Source organism: Nomascus leucogenys, chromosome 2 (assembly GCF_006542625.1).
Source record: "Nomascus leucogenys isolate Asia chromosome 2, Asia_NLE_v1, whole genome shotgun sequence".
Lineage (NCBI taxonomy): Eukaryota > Metazoa > Chordata > Mammalia > Primates > Hylobatidae > Nomascus > Nomascus leucogenys.
Window position 1 is genome coordinate 57,911,467 of NC_044382.1, and position 6,264 is coordinate 57,917,730.

At 34.2% G+C, this 6,264-nt stretch overlaps 1 non-coding gene across 1 annotated transcript; it reads right to left on the reverse strand.

Moving 5' to 3' along the window:
• Positions 1-4,005: 4,005 nt before the first annotated feature.
• LOC115832027 lies at positions 4,006-4,110 on the reverse strand. Its single transcript, XR_004027502.1, has one exon. It is a non-coding gene; the product is annotated as a small nucleolar RNA U13 (small nucleolar RNA).
• Positions 4,111-6,264: the final 2,154 nt, after the last annotated feature.

A 6,264-nucleotide genomic window follows, 5' to 3' on the forward strand; every position in this document is an offset into this window, starting at 1 on the left:
TGTTGGCAGCCTTTTTTTTTTTTTTTTTTTTTGCCACCCAAATATCTTAAGAACTGAAACTTGAGACATCTGTACTTCCTACGGCATAAATACACCTGGAAGTTTCTTCCCTATTCTTCCTGGATACTCTGTATATCCATTTTTCTATATTGAGCAAAGCAAAAAGCCAGAACCTTAAGACCTGATGCTGGTGGTATCTTCCTAAGGAATAGTTGTTATCTTCAGTCTTTTTTGAGCATGATGTCAGGTTACTCAAGGTCCTCCATCATTTTGGTCATATGTGAATTTTCTGTGTCATTATTCAAGCCATACTACATATCTGCCATACCAAATACTTGTAATCCTTATAAATAGAGACACACTTCTTTGATCAGTTTCTGTGTTCTTAGTGATATACAATTTTTTATTTATCTACAGGAAACTACCTCTTTTTTATGACAACATTAGCTTTCATATGTTTGTTTCAGCACATTCACAATCTGCCTTGGATTATAAAATATTAGTATAAAAAAGTCTTTGGAATCAGGTTAGTCATGGTGTGTTAAATCATGATTCCATCCTTTACTAGCTGTGAACATCTATGCAAGTCACTTAATCTCTCAGAGCTGAAGTTTCCTCATTTGTAAGATGAGAAAAGTATAAATTTTTGCATGTGTCATCATAGAAATTAAATAAAATAATGCATATAACAAACTGTACAATGCCTGACCCGTAGTGGACCAATAGAATCTTGTAATGCTAGCTGGTTTCCTCAAGAACAAATCATACTCAAACAAAAAAATATATATTATTGATAGTGAAAGCAAATTATAGCCAATAAAATATCAAAGACTATTCGCTGCTGGATACTTCATTCATTAAACTAGAAAAGCAACAGAGCACTCTCTACTGGGAGACAATTTTCCATATGTCTCTTGTGTTTCTCAGTATCCTGTGAGTACAGTCATTGAATGACCTTTGGTTCTAGAGTATCTTTTCAAGGATTCTATATAGCAAAACACCTTGGAAAATACCGATAGTGTCACCAGAGCAGGTTTGTTTACTATCTAGTGCAGCAGACAACGTCTTTTTCCAGACCAATGTTTGGGAAGGCTTCCTTACAGTTTATTGTATGTTTAAAAAATTGTATTCACCAATCTTGAGGCTCTTTCGCTGTGATGAAAATCCACTCTATGCACAGCTTCAACTGGACCTCTCAGAATTGCCTCCATGAAACTTATAGGAGAAGGAGAACTGATGCAAAAATGATACTCATGCTAATTACTGTGCCATTAGTAATAAAGTCCTGTGTCTCTGATCCAGGGGTCTCATGTCTTCTGCTGGCGTCCATTAAACTGTGGTATGTTAAATTGTTAGTTGGTTAGTAAGGTACAAATCTCAGAACCTTCACTGTTTTTGTGACACCTTGATCTGATTATATTATCAAAAGTGATTTAGAGAAAACAACATAAATGTCCATCAGCAAAATGTGGTACATCCACGCAGTGGGATATTATGCAGCCATAAAAAGAAATGAAATACTGCTGTATGCTATAAGAAAGGTGAACCTTGAAAACCTTATGCTAAATGAAAGAATCCAGAAATATATTGTAAGATTCCATTTATATTAAATATCCTAAATAAGCAAATCCATAGAGACTGAAAGTAGGTGAGTGGTGGTCAGTGTATGGGAAGAGGGAGGAATTGAGACTGACTGCTAATGGGTACTGTGGCTCCTTTTTGGGCTGATGGAAATATTCTGGAATTAGAAAGTGGTGATGATTGCACAACATTGTGAATATGTAAAAGAGAGAGAGAGACAGAGAAAGAGACTCTTTTGTGTTTCTGAAAAAGCATGGATTAGGGGCCAGCAGACAAGGCTTTGAATCTTGGATATTTCTTTTTACCATTAGTGCCAACTCCATAACCTCTCTATGCCTCATTCTTCATGTTCACAAGTGTTCAGCTAATACCCACTCACAGATTCATTGTGTATATGAAACCTGAGAATGCCTTAGTGGCTGATTCAGAGTTGATGTCTGTTAATTAGTGACTATAAAGGTGAAAATGGCAACAATTTCTTCAGAAAATAAATTAACTAAAAGAAAAAGAAGTGGCTACACTTCTAATGTATGCCACCATATGCTTACAAATGCATATCCAGAGTTACAGTGAATCTACTGTGGATTTGTAGAAATATTTCTCATACCAACATTTAAATAAATACATTTAAAAAACAGTGTTGTTTATGTTCCTAGTAGTAATTGGAAGTATCCCTTCTCATGCACAGTTCCATAGTAAGGATAATACACTGTCAACAGAATTTATATGCAAATAACTCCTTAGTGTGCTTTAGTTGGAAGATGTTGGATAATTAAATCATCCTGAGAATACATTTCTAATAGCTTCTCTGTTTCTGGACCTTGCTCATTTTAAGAAGTGGTATATCATTTTGTAATCAAGGTGGCAATGTCAGAAAGCCTTGTTTTATTAAAAAAAAAATTGTATTTTCTTAAGATGGTGAAATTCTTTCATTGATAAGACTGAGATAGGCTGATGGAATGTATTTCATGATGGTGAAATATAATTGGATGGAAACAACAGCCATCCGTAGAGTAGTTGGGTATTAGACTGTGGTGCATTTTAATAAATAAAGACAACTTTACCATATTCATTCTAAATGATGCACATTTTTACATAGCTGTGAAAATCCTACATCGACTTTAGTCAATCAGTGCTTTAAAAATATTTAGATATTATTTGAGAGTATCAGAAATAATAGTTATTCCTCATGGCATTTGAAATAGAGCCATCGGAGTGCACTCCTCATCTACTAGATAACAATAGGGAGAAGAGTGAGGCAGGGTGACCGAGACAAAGAAATAAGGACCTGGCAAGTCTGGTTAGCAAAGGGTAAGATAAAGGGTATCAGTGGACTTTGAATGATGCAGAGGCCAAGAGAGATCAGCATGAGAAAGGGAGGTGGCGGGAAAAGAATCAACATTTTAAAGGGTAGAGAATGTGTTTCTATTTTCCTCTAGCTTTTCTCATTCAAATCTCATTTTTCAAGATCTTCCTTTCTATTCATCTTCCGTCCTTTATTCAGTGTTTTTCCCTCCTGATGCCTCCCAGACTACCACCTGCTGTCCTTGTTTCTCTACATATCATTTTTCACCATCCAGTCTTTTATTTCTTTTCCAGTTATTGCCTCAAGCCAATTTCCCAAATTGGATCTAGGGGCCTAGTTTCTCAACATCTCACTTGGGAGTGTCCAGGCAGGGGCCCAAGCTGGAGGCAGCCAGGAGTGAGGGGCGTGGGCAGGAACTGTATACCCGCCTCAGTTCAATGCTTCTTGGATGCAAGTAGCCCTAGGGGCTGCAGGGAGGGTCCTTGGAGACAGTTTCACTGTGCCAGTTTTAAATGCTGCCTAGGCCCTGGTGTTTTGGTCCCTCATACAATGACTGCAGACCCTGACACAGTTCCAAATATACTGAGTTGAATGAATACAATGTCAAAGGAAGAAGCACCTGCTTTGGAAAAGGCATCGTGGCCTTGATGCCTGTCTCCAACTGTGTGTAAACACTTACCTTCCTAGTTGATATTCCAAAACTCAGTCCATATTTTAAACGTCTGAGATACAAGAATATATTTTTTTAAGGTCCTTTAAGGTACTATTTAAATTTTTAGTAGAGTTTCATTTATTTTTAATAATTATTTTTATATTGCAAGTAGAAATGATTTTGCAATTATGGTAGAGTATTAGTGTCTAGTGCTGTCAGAACAAAATATCACAGACTGGATGGTTTAAACAAAAGAAATGTATTTTCTTTAAATACATTTAGAGGCACCCTCTGTATGTGCCTGCATCTAAGTTTTCTCTTATAAGTACATCAGTCATATTGGATTAGGAGCCACCTTAATGTCTTCATTTTAACTTGATTATTTCAATAAAGACCCTATCTCCAGACAGTCATATTCTGAGGAAATGGGTGTTAGGATTTCAACATCTGATACGTATATAGAAAATGTCAGACAGGTAATGTGCCAACATTGTAATAACGTTAGTGAGAGGCACGTCTCACACATGAGTGTTGAAACACAAATCATCATGTTTATGTACAACAGAAGGATTACGTATTAATTTTTTGAGGGGGACACAATTCATTCCATAACAGGTAGTAATATAAAATTTCATTTAAAAACATGTAAATAAACATTTTAGCTAAAAATTATTAAGTAAATAATAAGTATTTATAAAGCACTAAATAAGGATGAACTCTCCTCTAATATTTCAAAAATTATGTCAGGAATGCAGTAGAATATAACTAATGAAAGTTTGGAACGCGCACATCCAGTGAAATTTCACCTTTAAAGTCAATTTAGTGTCTAAAATAGTACGTGACACTCAATAAATAGTTGTTAAATAAATAAAGAAATCTCTTAGGGTGGGGTGAGAAGAAAATAGTGAGAAGAATGGTGAAATTGGAAAGAAGCGTTCCTAAGCAACCAGATAGAAAAAGTCAACTGCAACCAACATCCCCAACTCACGATGTGGAGGAAATATATCATGTGCTCATTTGCTGTAAATCCCCTTTACCAAGACAGATGTTAGCAAAAAATGTATTTTAAAAAGATGTGTTTCTTGTCTTTGAAAGCTTTCCAATCTAGTAGAAGAGAAATAGGCTCAAGTAGAGGTCTATACAGGCTACTTAAATATTTATCTCATTAAAATGTAAGATCTTCCCCTCCCAGAGAGAGAGCCATTTCATGTGATTATTGTCTGTTTTAAACATATGATCAAAGATTTCCCTGCCTTGGTGAACTGCCTCTTACTTCCCTTTGTCTCTTATGCTTCTTCCTCATGTAACTAGAGATTCCACCTCACATCTGCATTCTTATCCTGCCACTAAGCTTGGGCTCCATAAAAACATATTTCTTATTGCTTCTTCGTAATTTATGCTCAACTAATATTCTCTCTCATATATGTCATGTATATGATTCACTTCTCAGTGTAACTGTTTCTCAAATTTTATTAGTATCTGTAAGCTTAGACAAATTCGGGATCTCTCACTTTCTATTTCCAAATAATCTAAATAATCAGCAATTCAATGGAGAGAGTTTAATAATGCAGTATATAACTAAATAAATATATTATAAAGCAAATAAGAGCTACAGCTCATGGACCTACATCTACTAGTTGCTCATGTGGAAACTATGGAATTTAATAGCTAACAAGACAAATGAATTGGGTTTCCAGCATAAAATACTTATTTTTAAAGAAAAATGTGTAATTACAACAAGAAAAGTGGTGACACAAACTAAGCATGTCACATTTTTAGTGTTTTCTGACCCAAATTATACAGAATCCTGTTCAACTATTCATATTTTCTATGATGTTAAACAAGAATTCTTATATTTTGTTAGTACAAGCCTAAAGTAGAATCAATCTTTTGAATAGCATCTATGTAATATATATTAAATATTACATACATTACATATATTTATGTAATATATATTAAAATTCATATTGCAATGAAATCTACTCAGTGATCAATTTGGCAGTCAGTAAGAAAAAAATTATTGATGCACACAATAACATTGATGATTTTCAAATGCATTTTGCTAAGTGAAAGAAGGCAGACTAAAAGACAAACTTTACTGTATGATTTCATTTATATGACTTTCTTGTAAGGACTAATCTGTATGGACAACAAAAAATTTTATGTTTGCACGGGCTAAACATGGAAGGAGGGGTTGATTTAAAAAGGAGCATGGAGGATTATTTGAAATGATAGAAGTATTCTCTATTTTTATTGGGGTGATTTTTATACCACTGAAAGAGTTTGTCAAAACTCATAGAACAGTAAGCCAAAGAGAGTGAATTTTACTGTGGTAATTATACCCCAACTAACCTGACAATACAGTTTAGGAACAAAAAAAGGCTGACAAATTAGGGATAAAAACAAGCACTCCATATGTCAAAACATAAACGGACATTTCATTAAAAAAAATTAAAAGAAGAAATAAAAGTTATTCAACCTCATTAGTCATCAAATAAACTCAAAATTTTAAATGATAATTTGATTTAGTTTACCATAAAATCTGGTTTATGCCCTGGAAAATATATTTTTATACATTTATAATAAGCATAAAATTGGTTAAAATGTTTAAATAAAGCAATACAGCAATATGCATCAAAATCCTAAATTATATATGTGTTTAGACCCAGCACATCCACTAGGGAAAAAGAAGCTTTAAATGTTTCAACATGTATTAATAAAGATA